The sequence below is a fragment of the Phocoena phocoena genome, chromosome 5 (genome assembly GCF_963924675.1).
Source record: "Phocoena phocoena chromosome 5, mPhoPho1.1, whole genome shotgun sequence".
Classification (NCBI taxonomy): domain Eukaryota; kingdom Metazoa; phylum Chordata; class Mammalia; order Artiodactyla; family Phocoenidae; genus Phocoena; species Phocoena phocoena.
The window spans coordinates 86747880-86767262 of NC_089223.1; the positions used below are offsets into that span (position 1 = coordinate 86747880).

General features: G+C 40.0%; 1 protein-coding gene across 2 annotated transcripts in view; it reads right to left on the minus strand.

The window, feature by feature from the left end:
• The window catches only part of LOC136123797 (recombining binding protein suppressor of hairless), a 226469-nt gene that overhangs the window by 127392 nt on the left and 79694 nt on the right, over positions 1-19383 (minus strand). The gene's annotated exons all lie outside the window — the stretch shown is intronic.

A 19383-nucleotide genomic window follows, 5' to 3' on the forward strand; every position in this document is an offset into this window, starting at 1 on the left:
CTCAGCACAAAATAGAATCTGAAAAAATAAGGATCTAAACAATATAATGATGTCCGTATTTTTAATTTGGACTCATAGCAGTTACTAAAGGAACTTAGTGGAGGCCATGCAATGCACAGAGGAGGGATTTTAGTTCATACCAACTGGGTATGTTCCTTAACTTCTAGGATCCTTTACAAAAGGAGGTAAATATTAATAATCACCTCATATGTTTGTAGTGAATAATATACGTACAACATACATGCAAAATGCCTGTCATAACAACGTAGGCGTCAGATCGGCAGAGTCCCCTCCCTGTTTGGGTGTTTTGGGATACTCATCTGTAACTTTCTTAATTAGTTCAACTTGAAGGCCCCTGAATGGAAATACAGGCCAGATTAACTGAGAGTGTCTCAGTATAACCTTCTCAATTTGCAATCAAGTAACTAATTCAATTGCTTCATTATAGCCTCTACTCCATCAAATATGATGGCTCAATTTATCCTATCCTACTTTCACCTTATTGAATCTATCCCTTTGTCATCTGTTGATTGAAAAAGAAATATTTACTGAACACCCACTCTGAGCCGGGAACTCTTGAAAGCGCAGGGGAGACAGGTCTGAGCCAGTAAGACAAGATCACTGCCCTCAGGGGACTTGTGTTCAAAGATAGAGACAGATAATAAAGGGGTAAACAAATAAGTAAGACCATTTTAAATAATGATGAACCCTAGACAAAAAATTAAACAGGAGTGAAAAATGCTAAGAGGGGAAGGAAGCTGATTTTATTTAGATCAACTGCCCTCTTAATGGTAAATTTCTTTCATTGTGCTTAAACTGCTCAGAAGTACTTTAATTGTGTTATTCTTTTAAAAAGATTTTCAAAAAATACAAGTGGAGAGCAACAACGTTTACAATTTTTTTTTTTTTTTTTTCGTTTACAATTTTAAGTTCACTCTTTAGACTCTAGCAGGATGTAGATACCGAGGTCTTTCAAAAGTATAGACTTGGATATTCCTACCTTTCTTTGGTAAAGTTTACATAGGAAAAGGAAAGTGATTAGCATTCAAATTCTGAGCACCAATTATAAATGGACGAAGCCTCTTACCAGCTATTCACGTTTATAATCCACCTCCCCATACCCCTATCCCACCCTCCCACCCAGTGCTGGGAGTTAGATGTTTTTATGTTTATTTTATAGGTGCAGGAAGTGAAGCTCCCAAAGTTCAAGTGATTTGACCAAGGACACCCAGGTCAGAAGTGGACAGACCAGATTTGATGCCGTCTTTCTGCCTCCACGTCAAGAACCCTTTCACTTATACCAGGTAACCTATAATTTGCCATTCCCTCCAAAACCTTGCTACTTCATTTAAAAGGTTTTCATTTAAAAAAATTACTGTGAAGGGAGTTGGGGTATGTTGAGATTTGGCATAAGTGTTTCAGCATCGTTAAAAAAAAAAAAAATCACAATATGTTACTTCCCATTTCATTTTTTCTGTTAAGTCACATATTATCAGAGCTAATATTCAGAAATAATTATCCATTTGTAAGGAGAGTGATTACTACACTATTTTAAAAGCAGTCTTAACTATCTTTTCTGAGAAGCAGCTTGTTGTTTGCCAGGATAATACAAGTCCTGTTTGTGTATTATAAAATTAGCAAGGTTTATATGAAGAAAACCTTTTTCCTTTGTTCCATCCAGTGAAATGATGCCTTTTCATGATGATTAAAAGCAAAACAGCCTAAAATGCTATATTAGTTCACCAAAATTTCTCAGAATGGTGTATTAAAACTGAAACTGAAATATTATGGAGGTGGTAAAATCTACTCACATTCAATTATCTATGAGCAAAACAAAATTAGATACCATCAGTATCTGCAGATCTACACTATGTGTTAATAATGATGTTGAAAATAGCATGAAATTTAGGGTGAATCCTCTAGGTAAGGATTCTTCTAAACAGTTATAGAAGAGTTGATAAATTAGTAGACCCTTACAGTTAACTGAGGTGCAAAATTAGACGCACTTAAGATGTTATATTAAACTTTGCTAAGAAGATAAGAATCATTTTGAAATGTGATTGGTTTCCAGCTTCTTAGTTGACTCTCCCTCCCCTGCCCTGTCCCTAAATAGTTTCTCTTTTGAGGTATAAAGTATTTATTTCATAGCCTCATTCCTATGTTGGAGTTCTTTTCTTTCATTTTTTGGAGCTGGAGGGAAATGTGATGTTTCTAAAGGACAGGTTTGCAGATTTTGAGATAATAATACAGCTTTCTCTGTCTTACCTTTTCCCTTAGAAGTCTAGATTTTAAATGCCTCTAAAATGGTTAGACTTAATTCTACTTAAATACACTTGACAGATTTACTTCTTAAAAGTGCTTTCTGTTTTTACTTTGTATTTCAATAACTTCACTGGTCTTCCTGCCTCTAAAATGTGGATTTTCCTGATTGGTGACATCATTTTTGGTGTTGTCCAGTGTTCTCCCTTGCAATGCCCTCCCACCCTGAATCAGTCTCCACTATTAATAATCACCTAACTAATAAGAACAGGCCTGTCAAGCATACTGCTTTGAACTTGAGTTTTATAGGAATTTATAAGCCAGACTGTTTCCTCAAATTATGGTTATATTGAACAAATATTAGTTATTAAGAAGATCCTTTTAATGCCTCTTCTTCCTCTTCATTCACTCTAAAATGTTTGGTTTCTTTTGGAGGCACACAACTTTGTCCATCTCGTGTAAATCCCCTGTAGGGTTTGTAAAACTGTAACCCATAATCCCCTCTTGAAAAAATACACTGATTATTTGTGCTTATCCTAGTTCTAAATATTACAATAGTTTCTGGATTTTTGCCACATTCCTCTCTAGATGGTCATTTGGGAGACTTTGTTTATAATATATGTTTTGAATGAAATTTAAAAATTCCAAGACCACAGGATGTAAGACTCAATTGTGGGTTAAACTTAATTTTTGTATTTTTTCAAAGAGGCCTTACTTAGATTACAACAATAGCAAACATTGAATAGAAAATGAGAGAAGGTATGTTTTTTCCGAGGATTAGTGTTTGAAAGAATATAAGAAACCACGGTATTTCCAAGGATTAGGGAATGTTTTCAAAGTGGCCTATACCATTCAGTTGGTGGTTTAGGTAAATTAAAACATTAAGCTGTTTTATGTACATCAGGAGAAACATTTTCTTTAGTGATTGTGCTAATTGTGATTTTAAAATCAGAAACAAAACCTTGAATTTAAAATAGCACCCCTCCCCCAGAAAAGTAGTTAAATTCATCAGGATAAACAGTATAATAGCATTTTTTATTTTTTCAATTTAAGGCAATGTTAAAAATACAAAAGCTCCTCTGGGACTTTTTCCTTCTAATAAATTCTGTTTCTTCCCCTCATATTCTTTGTTTATTTTAGAAGCTGATGCTCATTAAAGAACCCTCACAGATTTTTTGACAAAATGAATTGGTTTTTTTAATGTAAATTAAGGCTTTTTGCATCTGATTACGACTTCAGGAAGTTTTTTAACTTTACAAATGATAGACTTCATAAACCGGTGTGTCTGACTTTAGTTGTTTTGTGCTCTGGTTCTTTTGCCTGTTGCCTCTTGAATATATCCTTTTACTCCTCTGCTTAGAAAACAGAAAACAGTGCCCACAATAAGGAACACTTGTAAGTTAAGGCCAGCATCCTCTTTAAACATTCTCAGTCACTATACACTAACGGATTTCTCCTCAAGATGTTTAAGCTTACATTCTCTCTCTAAATCAATCTCTCTCTCTCCCTCTCTCTCTCTTTCACACACACACACACACACACACACACATGCCAGTGATTTCTATGACATAACCTTTCTGGAATTCTATAAACACAGGATATGCAACATGGGTTAACCACTTGTCTAGAAAAGAAAATAAGCAGACAGTTGCCCACAGAACACATCTTACATTTGGGCTCCGACCTATGCCAAGAAAGTGATCCAATGAAGTGATCACTTTGAGTCCCTGCCTGAATAACAGCAGGACCTTGAAAGCTCTGTTGCTATTTTAGATGGATGTTGCTTGTTAACAGAATGCAGAATGAATTATGGCCTCTGTATTAAGCTCTTTCATTGTTGACCTTACTCTTCACAGAGGGTGAGGTAGGTAGCCAACTGCAAGTATATTAGGTACAAGTATATTAAGCTTATATTAGGTACAAAGGAAAATATTCTGCTTAAGAGAAAATAGGATAGAAACATTAAGTCACAGGCTAAAGTAAAATCTTTTGTCATTCATCAAGGTAAAGAATAAGATATTAACCATTCAGGGCTTCTCTGGTGGTGCAGTGGTGCAGTGGTTAAGAATCTGCCTGCCAATGCAGGGGACACGAGTTCGAGCCCTGGTCCGGGAAGATCCCACATGCTGCAGAGCAACTAAGCCCGCAAGCCACAACTATTGAGCCTGTGTGCTACAACTACTGAAGCCCACGCGCCTAGAGCCTGTACTCTGCAACAAGAGAAGCCACCACAATGAGAACCCCACATACCACAATGAAGAGTAGCCCCCGCTCGCCGTAACTAGAGAAAGCCCAAGTGCAGCAATAAAGACCCAACGCAGCCAAAAATAAATAAATAAACTTATTAAAAAAAAAATTAACCGTTCACATTTAGCAGCTTCCTTAGAACATTTATGAAATAGAGTGAAGAATAAGTGAGTAAAGAAATGCCCTAAGTATTGCCTCTCTTCCCTAAGCTGCTGGACTGATATTGAGCCTGATGGATATTGCCCTAACATAGGGACACCATCCACCACTTTAAACTTAGCACCTACATTCAACAGCAGAATTTTAGGTCCAGTTCTACTCCCAGCTACGTAGGCATTGTTAGAAGTGGGGTAAGTAGGGATGTGACTAATAGTCTTGTGTCCCTGTAATAATAGTGGGAGATCACTGTGCTAAATGTTTGCAACTTTTCTATTCTACAGAAGCAGTGACATCAGGAAGTGATACTACTAGTGGTGATGACAGAAACTGCCATTTCAGGGAGTCAAATTAGTTCCTCTAAATTCCACTTAAGACAGATTCAAAGGAAGGCTCTTCAGTGGAGGCAGAGGGAACACTTTCACTCCACTGCACCCTGATGGACTCGGACTCGTTTGGGCTCATTAATTCAGGAGCTATCATAGCAGCTCTAAATGGGAAGAATCTGTTTTCACAATTACTGATATCAAATAAGCATCACAGTGAGGCAGGAGACAGATGAACTCCAGGCTAGACATTTACAACCAGCCTCCTGTTTATATTTCTTTCTTTCTTTTTTTTTTTTTTTTTTGCGGTACGGGGGCCTCTCACCGTTGTGGCCTCTCCCGTTGCGGAGCACAGGCTCCGGACGCCCAGGCTCAGCGGCCATGGCTCACGGGCCCAGCCGCTCCGCGGCATGTGGGATCCTCCCGGACCGGGGCACGAACCCGCATCCCCTGCATCGGCAGGCGGACTCTCAGCCACTGCGCCACCAGGGAAGCCCATGTTTATATTTCTTGAGGCAAGAAATAGATGGGCTCCAGGTTAGACATTTACAGCCAGCCTCCTGTTTACACTTCCAGATAGAAATAACAATAGGAACAGGGTAAAAAGCTGGACTTTGCCTCCGGTGGACACTTTAAGGTAAGAGTAATGGCAGGGGCAGAGAGTAGCTGAGTCCTGTCCAGATAAAAGATAAAGAGACCACATATTCCTCATTCTTCCGGTCAAGGAGACCTCCCCGACTACACATGCTCAGAAGGGCTCTTTAGGGGTCAAAAGGGAGAGGGTACCACCCCATAATGGGTGTTGTCAACCTTCCCATTGGCCTCTGCACTGGAATCCATCTTGGCTAAAAGATGCGCACGCATGTCAGGGAGGGACCTAGGACAGGTCAGGTGTGGAAAAAAGTGAGCTAATTGGCCAAAGGTAAACAAAGCTCTGGAACTTTAACTGCCTCTTTACCGCACTCCCCCTCATTAGGGAGGATGCCCACACCCTTTCTCTCTGGGTGTGTATCTCTGCCTTGCTTCTGTCTTAACTAAACAGTTTCTCTGTGTGCTCTCCTACATGTTGCGCTGTGTCTCTAATAATAAACTTTGTACCTGTTTTTACAGTTTTTGCCTCCTTGAAATATTCTTGCTTTCAAACAGGGCAAGAGCCAGGGGAACTTTGTTTCGAGTATCTAGCCCTTGCTGGTCTGGCGGCTAGGATTTCTGGTTCTCATCCAGGCTACCCAGGTCCAGTGCCTGGACAGGGAACTGAGATCTCCCTTCAAGCCACCACCTACTGCTGTCTCCACAAGATCATCAGGAGTGAAGTGATTTACTATGGTTATACAATTACACAGTTCCTCTAATTTTACCCCTGGGGTAACTCGACAGCATCACAATCTGAATGTGAACCCGGCAGAAGGGCTCAGATTGTGGAGGCAGGGAATTCCTTAGGAAGCTCCTTTCCCTTCAGAGATCCTTGAATTAATAATTACTGGGCGAGCAGGGACCAAGGTGGTGAAGATTCAGCACCATTGCCATTCCTTTGAGCCCCAAATCAGCCCTGTGATTGATTCTTTGGTGCGGCATGGCCAACAAGGATGGAAGGGACCTCCAGCAAACTTGCCTTTTTCACAGGGATGATTCTGAGAATTGGGTGTAGTAGGGTAAATTGGGCCTTTGGAATCACTATACTTCTTTTACCTCTCCTACTGCTATCAGCATTTTCCTCTCACTCCCATCTCCTCAGTGTTCTAGTCCTGCGTTCCATCTTGTCATTTTCCTAATATTTAAAAATATTTTAAATATTTTCAATTACTTACAGCACTTCATCCCCAAGCCCAAAGCTACTTGGTCCAAACAGGGCAACACTCAACTAGGTACTCAATGATTCATCTTTGATTCCTCTCTTTTCATCAACCCTATCCAATCCATTGGCAAGTCCTGCTGGTTCTATCCTCAAACTATGCTCCACGTCTAATAATTTTTACCGTCTCCCCATTACATCCTAGCCCAGGGTACCATCACCTCTCTCTAGGTACCTGCACTACCTTCCCACCTTCTCTCTATTTCTACTCTATCCCCTACAATCCATTCTGTGTAGGATATCTGAAGTGATCTCTTAAAAATGTAAATCATGGATCATGTTACTTTCAAATTTAAAACCTTCCATATACAAGTCTACCATTTTTGTTATTCCTCAAGTATTTTGTCATCATCATTAGCATTGAAAATCCTTGAACAACAAAGCTGTGTGCTGTCTTACAGGAAACAAAGAAGCTGGGAACTGAGGGCACTACCTTCCAGAGTCAGGAGAAAGGGTGGGTGGTGATGGCCATCAAAGGGAGGAAAGCTAGCAGAGCCCTGGGGACCTGCAGTCAAGGAAGAAAGGAGGCTGCTGAGAGCTAGCTTGGGCCTGAGGAGGGGTCTAGGCTGAGCAACAGACCCCTAACTGGCCTCTGAGGCTCTATAGGGTGTGGCTTCTGCCCCCTCTCCAGCCTTTCCCCTTACTCTCACTCCCTTCCCTGAGTCTTGTGCTCCAGCTATTTTCAAATGTCTTTCCTTCCTCAATACAGGAATACAGACTTGCCCTGCCATTCTTTTTCTCTACTTAGAAGGACTTTCACTAGCTTTTCTTCCTGGTAAATATTTATTCAGTTCATACAATTCCCCAATAGGTTTCCCCCACCACAATTTTTTTTTTTTTTTTATGTTTTGGCCACACCGTGCAGCATGCAGGATCTTAGTTCCTTGACCAGGGATTGAACCCTCACCTTCTGCAGTGGAAACGCAGAGTCTTAACCGCTGGACCGCCAGGGAAGTCCCTGTTCCCACCGCATTTTAACATCTTAATTTTCCCCCTTGCTCTGAAGTTTGTACAGTTGTTAAGCCTATTCTTTTACTCTAAATGACAGCTTTGTAATAATATCTTCCAGTAGTTTTCCAACTTTTGAAGTTTTCTACATGCCATGAATATTAATACTTACAATTCTATTTGATTAACAAGAAAAAAAAGATTATGCTGAACAATGGCCTATTGAATTGAAAAGGCAATGCATCTGATGCACTGTTAAGGCTATGCACATGTTAACCAATGGACCAGACAAGCATCTAAATATACTAGTCATTCTGACAGGTAGCTTCTCTGCTCTGATCACCTCCTTTTCTGGACTCTGGATCATTGCACAAAGAGTAACACTCATTTCTCTCTACTCTTCCCATGTACATTAATTTTTTTCTCTTTACAACACTTCTCAAACAAGTATTATAGAAATATAGTTAATAAAGGGAAAGCAAAACCTTATAAGTGAATATCTATTTGCTCAGGGCACATAAACAGTGTTCAATGAGAATGCTTTTTATTTTTTTAATGAAGGATTATTTATTTTATTATCTATCTACTTCCTTGAAGGAAGACCAACTGGTTTAGAACAGAAATAAAGGCTCTTAATTTTTATGTATTTCATTCACAATTCTATTCTGGAAGGAGGATTCCCATTAATAATAGAAACATTTATAAGTATTATAATATCTAAATAAAAGTACACTAAGTCATTTACTTTGGGGTTAATATTTAGGGTGTATATTTCAGCTCACTGGAGAGTTCCTGACAGAACCAGAGTACTTGGAAGAAGGCACGTTACTGAAGCTAAACTTGAGTTCTTTTATGGCAGGACTGGACAGCTGCTTGCACCTGCCTTAACTTTGTTTTCAGGCTGAAGTTATCTATTCCAGGATCCTATGTCATGCGATATAAAGCTTTGGTTTCAATCAGTCACTAACACAGGAGCTTGGATATACTTGAAATTCCTTTTGGGGGGAAAAAATTGGCCAAGGCTTTTGGCAGCAGTGCTTCTCACACCCAGGCCAAAGTGGGCTGGCTCTCTATGGGGACAGGAATGCGTAATGGTATCTCACCCTTAAAGTCACAGAATCATAGCAATTTGGCCCTAGAAGTGACTTTGGAGTTCATGTGGTCCAACTTACTTATTTTACATTTTTCTATAACATTATGTTAGCATTCCTTGCTCCCTTATAGCGGGTAGCTGAAGCCCTTAAGTTAACTGACAATATAGAACATCTGTACTATAGGTGCCTGGTAGAGGATGTCAAGACAAAGAAATAAGATTAGGCAAGTCATTCAAGCACTCTCACTTAGAGTTCCGGATACTTAAGACAGTCCAGCAGACAGATTAACCATCTATTTATGTATATTCTCCACATTACATTTCTTAGTTTAATAAAGTAATTAGAGGGCAATGAGCCTGGGCCACATTTTCGTTAGCCTCTTGCTCAAATATATTCACCAAATTAAAGGTGAGGTATGTTCTCTGTGAATATATACAGGGTTGAAATGAGAATATCTTCCGCACAAGCACAGTTGGAGATATTGGCCACAGTGTCAAGTGGCATTGTCTCTACACAGATCCATGTAATAAATTCCTTCTTGAATTTAGTTTCAGGCAATGATAACTTGTATGCTTGCGCCTGTCAGAAAGTGAAACCCCTGTAGCCTATCATGTTTCTCCTTTCACCTTCGCTCTCAGAAATATATGAACCAAATTTATTGCCAAGTGTTGTAGTCTGACCAACTCTGGTGCCTAGAGGTATTTACTCCTCCTAAATATTTTATTTGTAAACCACCTCAAGTAATTTTAGAAGTATGCAAGTTGACAATAGATATCAAAATTAATAAGATGGGTAAACAAAATTAGTAGGCAGTAAGGAATAGTCAAACTTGCCAATGACTTGTCTGTGCAAAGGCCTTTTTGCCAATTTTCCCATTTGAAAGGGAGTGAAGAGATCTTTGTGTTTTGTGTCAGAAAACCTGGTTTTAATTCCCAGCTATGTAACTCACTTGCTGAATAACCTTACAAAAGTCACCTAGCCTCCATTTCCTCATTTTTAAATGGGGATATTAATGTTGTCAATCCACTAGGTCGTTGTGACAAACAAATGAGAAAACGTGGGGAGATGCTTTACAAACAGTGAGTCACTGTAGAAACGTTCGTTGTTGAAATTTCCATGCTGTCTTGCGTGTTGACCCACTCTACTTTAACCAGCACATGACGTTAGTATGGATTTTAAAAGAAGTTCATGAATTCATAAACAAATTCACAAATTTGTTGCTACTCTTCCTTTTAAGAGGTCGAGCCTCATTTCTCTCCCCTAAATACAGAGCACGGGCTGTATTTAGTAACTTGTTTGTAGCTGATAGAATGCGGCAGACGTGACAGTGTGACTTGTGAGACCAGGTCATTAAAAGCATAATGCCTTCTCCTTGCTCTCATGCTTAGATCACTCATTACGAGTGAAGCCAACACTCAAGCACCCCAACAGCGAGATCCATGTGATGAGCAAATTTGCCAACAGCCAACTGAGTGCTCCATCATGGAAACACACCCTCTGGCCCCAGTCAAGTTTTCAGAAAACTGTACCCCCAAACAGCTTAACTACAAACTCCTGAGGGATTCTAAGTCAGGAGCACACAGCTAAGCCACTCCTGGGTTCCTGGCCCTCAGAAAGTCAGTAAGAGAATAAATATGTATTCTTGCTTAAAGTCCCTAAATTTGTGGGTAGTTTGTTATACAACAACAGATAACTAATAAAATGTCCACAGTTATGTACCCATCCTCTTGGAGAACACTGATGAGGACCAATAGGAGACCTTGCTCTTCCCAGATTTTTTTTTTTTTTTTTTTTTTTTTTGCGGTACGCGGGCCTCTCACTATTGTGGCCTCTCCTGTTGCGGAGCACAGGCTCCGGATGCGCAGGCCCAGCGGCCATGGCTCACAGGCCCAGCCGCTCCACGGCATGTGGGATCCTCCCAGACCGGGGTACGAACCCGTGTCCCCTGCATCGGCAGGCGGACTCTCAACCACTGCGCCACCAGGGAAGCCCTCAGATATTTTTATTCAAGGAAACTCTTAGTGCCCCAGCACCTTAGATCATTGTATTGGAAATCACCTCAGAGCCATGTGGTGCAGTTCTCTCATTTTGCAGAGGGAAAATTGAAGCAGAGAGGTAAAATGAGATGTTCAAGGACATTTAAATGAATGGAAAAATTGGGGCTAGACCCTTCTATTTTCTTCTTCTATTTTATGTCATCTTTTCTTTTTTTAATTTAAATCTATTTATTTATTTATGGTTACATTGGGTCTTCATTGCTGCGTGCAGGCTTTCTCTAGTTGCAGCAAGCAGGGGCTACCCTTCGTTGTGGCGCGCAGGCTTCACATTGAGGTGGCTTCTCTTGTTGCAGAGCACAGGCTTCTAGGAGGGCAGGCTTCAGTAGTTGCAGCATGTGGGCTCAGTAGTTGTGGTTCACAGGCTCTAGAGCGCAGGCTCAGTAGTTGTGGTGCACAGGCTTAGTTGCTCCACGGTATGTGGGATCTTCCCAGACCAGATCCCTTCCCAGGGATCAAACCTGTGTTCCCTGAATTGGCAGGCGGATTCTTAACCACTGTGCCACTAGGGAAGTCCTTTTCTTTTCTGTTCTTTTTTTTGTATATATAAAATTTTTTTATCCCTGTGTTCTGAATTCACAGCATTTTAAAAGTTTATTTTATTTTATTTACTTTTGGCTGCATTGGGTCTTTGCTGCTGCATGCGGGCTTTCCCTAGTTGCGGACAGATGGGGCTACTGTTCGTTGTGGTGTGCACTTCTCATTGCAGTGGCCCCTCTTGTGGCTGAGCATGGGCTCTAGGCGCACGGGCTTCAGTAGTTGTGGCACACGGGCTCTACAGCGCAGGTTCAGTAGTCGTGGCGCATGGACTTAGTTGCTGCGCGGCATGTGGGATCTTCCCAGACCAGGGATCGAACCCATGTCCCCAGGATTGGCAGGCAGATTCTTAGCCACTGTACCAACAGGGAAGTCTCTCTTTTCTGTTTTTAATGATCTAAAAAGCTCCTTCATTTTTGAGCAGAGATCTAAGAACAATGGGATGGTTCAAAATTGATACTCACTTTTCCCCTGATATACCATGCTACCTTTCCTTTGCATTTGTTCACCCAAAAACACGCCAACTAGTAGTTTTTAGTTTACACCATAATTTTACAAAAGAAAGGGTGACCCCCCCCAGATAAGGAAATTGCAAACCAAATAAATGTCTGTGTGAACACTTGCTGTTTGTAAAATACTGTACAGAATCAAAGAAGATTGAGCCCAAATTCTAGCCCTTAAGGTCCTCACAATTTGGTAGAATGGGATGTTCTAAGCACAATCAGAACAGTGAATTATGGGATATTGGAGGACAGAGAGATCACATGTGAGACAGAAAAATATATTTAGCCAGGAGCCCACAGTACATATTCTACAATCACATTCCCACAGTGATGTCTAAAGTCAGTCTTTGATCTACATTGTGAAAATGACTATACTACCCAAAGCAATCTACAGATTTAATGCAATCCCTATCAAACTACCAATGGCATTTTTCACAGAACTAGAACAAAAAATTTCACAATTTGTATGGAAACACAAAAGACTCCAAATAGCCAAAGCAATCTTGAGAAAGAAAAGAGCTGGAGGAATCAAGCTCCTGGACTTCAGACTATACTACAAAGCTACAGTAATCAAGACAGTATGGTACTGGCACAAAAACAGAAATATAGATCAATGGAACAGGATAGAAAGCCCAGAGATAAACCCACACACATGTGGTCACCTTATTTTTGATAAAAGAGTCAAGAATATACAATGGAGAAAAGACAGCCTCTTCAATAAGTGGTGCTGGTAAAACTGGACAGCTACATGTAAAAGAATGAAATTAGAACACTCCCTAACACCATACACAAAAATAAACTCAAAATGGATTAAAGACCTAAATGTAAGGCCAGACACTATCAAACTCTTAGAGGAAAACATAGGCAGAACCCTCTATGACATAAATCACAGCAAGATCCTTTTGACCTACCTCCTAGAGAAATGGAACTAAAAACAAAAATAAACAAATGGGACCAAATGAAACTTAAAAGCTTTTGCACAACAAAGGAAACCATAAACAAGATGAAAAGACAACCCTCAGAATGGGAGAAAATATTTGCAAATGAAGAAACTGACAAAAGATTAATCTCCAAAATTTACAAGCAGCTCATGCAGCTCAATATCAAAAAAACAAACAACCCAAAACAAAACTGGGCAGAAGACCTAAATAGACATTTCTGCAAAGAAGATATACAGATTGCCAACAAACACATGAAAGGATGCTCAACATCACTAATCATTAGAGAAATGCAAATCAAAACTACAATGAGGTATCATCTCACACCAGTCAGAATGGCCATCGTAAAAAAAGCTACAGGGCTTCCCTGGTGGCTCAATGGTTGGGAGTTCGCCTGCCGATGCAGGCGACATGGGTTCGTGCCCCGGTCCGGGAGGATCTCACATGCCGCAGAGCGGCTGGGCCCATGAGCCATGGCCAATGGACCTGCGTGTCCGGAGCCTGTGCTCCGCAACGGAGAGGCCACGACAGTGAGAAGCCCGCGTACTGCAAAAAAAAAAAAAAAAAAAAAAAAAAGCTACAAACAATAAATGCTAGAGAGGGTGTGGAGAAAAGGGAACCAGCTTGCACTGTTGGTGGGAATGTAAATTGATACAGCCACTATGGAGAACAGTATGGAGGTTCCTTAAAAAACTTAAAATAGAACTACCATACGACCCAGTAATCTCACTACTGGGCATATACCCTGAGAAAACCATAATTCACAAAGAGTCATGTACCACAATGTTCATTGCAGCTCTATTTACAATAGCCAGGACATGGAAGCAACCTAAGTGTCCATTGACAGATGAATAGATAAAGAAGATGTGGCACATATATATAATGGAATGTTACTCAGCCATAAAAAGAAATGAAATTGAGTTATTTGTAGTGAGGTGGATGGACCTAGAGTGTGTCATATAGAGTGAAGTAAGTCAGAAAGAGAAAAACAAATACCGTATGCTAACACATATGTATGGAATCTTAAAAAAAAAAAAAGGTTATGAAGAACCTAGGGGTAGGACAGGAATAAAGACACAGACCTAGAGAATGGACTTGACGACAGGGGGAAGGGGAAGGGGAAGCTGGGACGAAGTGAGAGAGTAGCATGGACTTATATATACACTACCAAACGTAAAATAGACAGCTAGTGGGAAGAAGCTGCAGAGCACAGGGAGATCAGCTCCGTGCTTTGTGTCCACCTAAAGGGGTTGGATAGGGAGGGTGGGAGGGAGATGCAAGAGGGAGGAGAGGGGCTTCCCTGGTGGCGCAGTGGTTGAGAGTCCGGCTGCTGACCGTTTCATGCCCCGGTCTGGGAAGATCCTACATGTTGTGGAGTGGCTGGGCCGGTGAGCCATGGCCGCTGAGCCTGCGTGTCTGGAGCCTGTGCTCCGTAATGTGAGAGGCCGCAACGATGAGAGGCTTGCGTACCGCAAAAAAAAAAAAAAAAAAAAAAAAAAAAAAGAGGGAGGAGATATGGGGATATATGTATATGTATAGCTGATTCACTTTGTTATAAAGCAGAAACTAACACACCATTGTAAAGCAATTATACTCCAATAAAGATGTTTTAAAAAAAGAAAAATAAAGTCAGTCTTTGAAAATAATATGCTAGGATGAAAAAAAATCTTAAGGTTTCTTAGAATAAACTCTTCTTTAACTTTTTAAAAAAATTGAAGTATAGTTGACTTACAATGTTGCATTAGTTTCTGCTGTACAGCAAAATAAGTAAGTTATACGTATGTATAAGTTCTTTTTTATAGTCTTTTACATTATGGTTTATCACAGGATATTGAATATAGTTTTCTGTGCTATACAGTAGGACCTTGTTGTTTATCCATTCTATATATGAATTTGCATCTGCTAATGCCAAACTCCTAATCCATCCCTCCCCCACTCCCCTCCCCCTTGCCAACCACAAGTCTGTTCTGTCTGTTTCTGTATTGTAGATAGTTTCATTTGTGTTATATTTTAGATTCCACAAATCAGTGATATCATATGGTATTTGTCTTTCTCTTTCTGAGTTACTTCATTTAGTATGATAATCTCTAGGTCCATCCATGCTGCTGCAAATGGCATTATTTCATTCTTTTTAATTGCTGAGTGATACTCCATTGTATATATGTACCACATCTTCTTTATCCATTCATCTGTTCATGGACATTTATGTTGTTTCCACATCTTGGCTATTGTGAATAGTGCTGCTATGCATATAGGGGTGCATGTATGTTTTTGAATTATAGTTTTGTGCAGATATATGTCCAGGAGTGGGATTGCTGGATCATATGACAACTGTATTTTTGGTTTTTTGAGGAACCTCCATACTGTTTTACATAGTGGCTATAAAAAAAAGAACTTCCCAGTTTGAGAGGTGCTTTTAATAATTATTACCATATTTAATCCTGTAATTTGGATATCCTGATTAATTTGGATATTATGAGAAAATGAAGACTTGGGGTTAGGTGACCTGTTCAATATCATTTGCCTCTAACTTGAATGTTCTGGACATCTTAACAAACCACAAAAATCACTGTATTTGAGCGGGGCCCCCTCACTGCCCCTTGCCTATGGCATGTACATTCCAGCCTTGCTGCCTTTGCTCCCTCAATCCCTCTTTCCCCCCACTCTCACCCAAAGAAATGTGTCACTCAATTTGGACCTATTGAACAAGAAAACGAATCCCATCTTTACCAAAACTTCTTCTCCGAGCCCCCAGCCCCTCACTGATCTTCCAGCCCCCAGGTCTCATGCCATTGTGGTCAATACTGTGGTAATCTCTAACTGTAATGATTGTATAAGTGTGCATTAGTTGTGTCTCCCTGGCTAGACTGTAAGCTCCTGGAGGACAGAGACTGCCTCTACAAAAAAATTAAAAAGTACATCCTGCGTCTTGTACAGTGTCCTAGGACCCTGCTGGGCAGTGGAGGTGCACCAAAAAAAAAAAAAAAAAAAAAAACCCACTGTATTTAAAAGCTTATTTACATGCATTCAGTAGGAAAGAAGAGAAAATAGCTTATAACCCCTTTTGTTTTAGAAAATCCTATAAGATATCTTTATTTTAAAACTCAGAGTCTACATTTAAAAAACAAAGGGGTGGGGGCTTCCCTGGTGGTGCAGTGGTTGAGAGTCCGCCTGCCGATGCAGGGGACGCGGGTTCGTGCCCTGGTCCGGGAAGATCCCACATGCCGAGGAGCGGCTGGGCCCGTGAGCCATGGCCGCTGAGCCTGGGCGTCCGGAGCCTGTGCTCCGCAACGGGAGAGGCCACAAGAGTGAGAGGCCCGCGTACCGCAAAAAAAACCCCAAAACAAAACAAAACAGGGCTTCCCTGGTGGCGCAGTGGTTGGGAGTCCGCCTGCCGATGCAGGGGACACGGGTTCGTGCCCCGGTCTGGGAGGATCCCACATGCCGCGGAGCGGCTGGACCCGTGAGCCATGGCCGCTGAGCCTGCGCGTCCGGAGCCTGTCCTCCGCAACGGGAGAGGCCACAGCAGTGAGAGGCCCGCGTAACGCATAAAAAAAAAAAAAAAAAAAAAAAAAAAAAAAAAAAAAAAAAAAACAAAACAAAACCCAAAGGGGTGGCATTTCCGTGGTCTCAACTAAATATTTCCTTTTATTATATCAAACTATTAAGAAATAGATCAAGCTCGTTTGATATGTTCTCATTTAAGTTTCTTAGATGCTTATTTGCATATGAAATCTATCATTCAACTCTCTCGCACCAGTTTATTTATTTATTTATTTTTGTCAGGTGATTTCAGTTCATGTTTTCATACTTAATTCGAAACTGGAAATTAAAATTCAAGCGCAATCTCATAGTAGCATGGGATTTTAACATGGTGTTGGCAGTTTTTCCCAAAAGAAAGAAACGCATGGGACATGGACATGTTGTTTTTCAAGGAGTTATTTATCTTGGTGACCATGAGGATATGGACCTACTGTCCATAGCAGCATTCTTTTTTACATGATTCATAGGCAAGATTTACATTAGCAAAAAGAAAAGGAGGATTAAGGATGAAGGCAATTATTTACGTCTCATAAATCCCTTGAGAATTTGATAAAACTTTGACCTTCTCCCTAGATAAACACGTATATACGTGACGTTTGCATGAAAATTGCGGGTGGGGATGGTCCTCCCGGATCTAAATAATTTGGAAAGGATGAAGCACTTTCTTTGAAAGAGCTCTGTAACTCAGAAAAGGAGGATTAAATTAAAACAAAAGGATTTTAAGAAATAACTTTATAAGACCAAGACTAAGAACTGTTAAATTAGCGTAACTCTTCTGTTCAGACATTAAGAAATTAGAAGTCTAGTGTCTATTATTTACATGTAGCCAGTTGAAGATGGGAATAGACTTACTGGATATTTCCATCTTTGGGATTTGCCTGTTCTGAAGGTAAATACACATCTTAACTTATGTTTTCATTGCCTGCTAAAAGCAACTCATAGAGTATGTCTTTTTCAAATACTAAATGTTTTACAATTGTAACAATAAACAAGTCAGAGACAATTTTAATGATGCAGTAGAGTGATTCCAAAAGTATTTTTTTAAGCAATGGAACTCTCAACAGTATTTTAAAATACAATAGATTAAAATGGCATTTTTAGCATAAATTGCTTTTTTATATGCTAAAATTAAAACTCCTCACTATAATGTCATTCCAAGAAGCTGTTTTTGTTTAACACAAACAGTTAGAAATAGGACCTAATGGAAAATTGTTACAGCCTCATCATCCAATGTGTTTCTGTGTTTAGTCTTAGCTACTCAATAAATATCAAAAAAATTCTAATTTGGATATAGATGTAGTTACAAACGGCAACATTTTTAATAAACAGTTACCTTTGACCTCAGGATATTCTTCAAATAAAGAAGGAAGGAAAGGCTTTATTCAAAGTCTACCTAAAAACTGGAGAGCATATGGGAAGTCCATATTTTATGAAAATTTAGTATATAACTAATCTGAGTGTACATTTGTTTTAAAATTTCTTTAATTGTAATAAAATATATATAACATAAAATTTACCACTTTAATAATTAAGTGTATAATTCAGTGGTTTTAAGAATATTCACAAGTTGTGCAACCATTACTACTATCCATTTCCAGAACTTTTTCATTATTTAAAACCATTTGCTTTTGTTTTTGTAAAGGTTTTCCAGTTCTCTTTTTAAATTAGTTTATTCTGTTGCCCTCTTTTAGGAAGATTCACATTAGGAAGATGGGTGAATTATCAGTCATCTAATTCACATCATTAATGGGAAAGAGCTGTTTGCCAAGCATTGGAAATATTAAGACCATAAGACCAGGAACTCCTCGCATGGGTTTTTCATCCCCCTCCCTTCCCTGCGCCACCCGTGTATGACAGCTGGCCCAGAGCAGAACCTTCCAGGGGGACTCTACCCGGACTGCGGGGCGACTCTGACCGCACTCTCCTGACTAGAGGGTGGCTGAAGCAGTGAGCTGGGCCTCGGGAAAATGCCTTGTCTGGCATTAATCACACCATTTGCTTTTAATAACCAATTTTTAAACAGTGAAAACAAATTTGAATCAAATGTTTGCAAAGTATGGTCCACTCGGTTTGAGGCGCAGAGGATGTATGGGTCTGGACAGACTGGTCTGGTTTGCCACTGTCGACAGTTAAACCAGGGCAAGAATGGTGCTCTCCTGGCTACCCAACTGTGCTGATTTTTCTCTTCTACCCTTCCATCCCGAGGAGCAACAATCTCTTTATCATTCTATCCTTGAAAGACAATTACAACTCCATTCCTCAGAAGCCTTTCATCTCTCTCTACTTGAAAATGAGAAGTTCAATTGTGGCATGCAAAAACCTGCTATCTTCTTGGGAGGTTTTACTGAAATTCATCACAGCTGGTCTTAGAATCATCCTAAATTAAAAGCAAGTCTAAGCAACTCCAGGAATTGGTATAAACATTTCAAATATCTTTTGCAGAACAGTCTGCTATGCAAGACTTGTCTTCTGTAAGTGGCCCCTCTGTTTATGGCTAGGCTCAGACCACCATCCTCCTCTACCCCACCTGCCCTTCTATTCAATCAGGTTGAATTTAGTGAAGTTTATTAAGGACTACCAGGTAGGACAGACGTTCACCACAAAGAGTTAACATTTATTGAGTACCTACTGTGTGCCAGGAGATTTTGCAAATTCTGTAAATTCCTCTTGGCATTCCAGATCACCTACATGTATTTGTTCTTCAGATTGTCCTTTGAACTGGTTTTAACATTTCTCCCTCATGAATGAATTAATGAGTTAAAGTCTTTAGCACGTATTCATTTTGTATTGTATGGGAGTCATGGTTTTATCTTTTTGAAAATTATATTTTAGTGCCTTTATCTTTAGACAAAAATTGGAGATGAATATGAAGCACATAGGATAAAGTAACTAGAAAGCAAAGGCAGCAAAGAGAGGATAAAGGGGC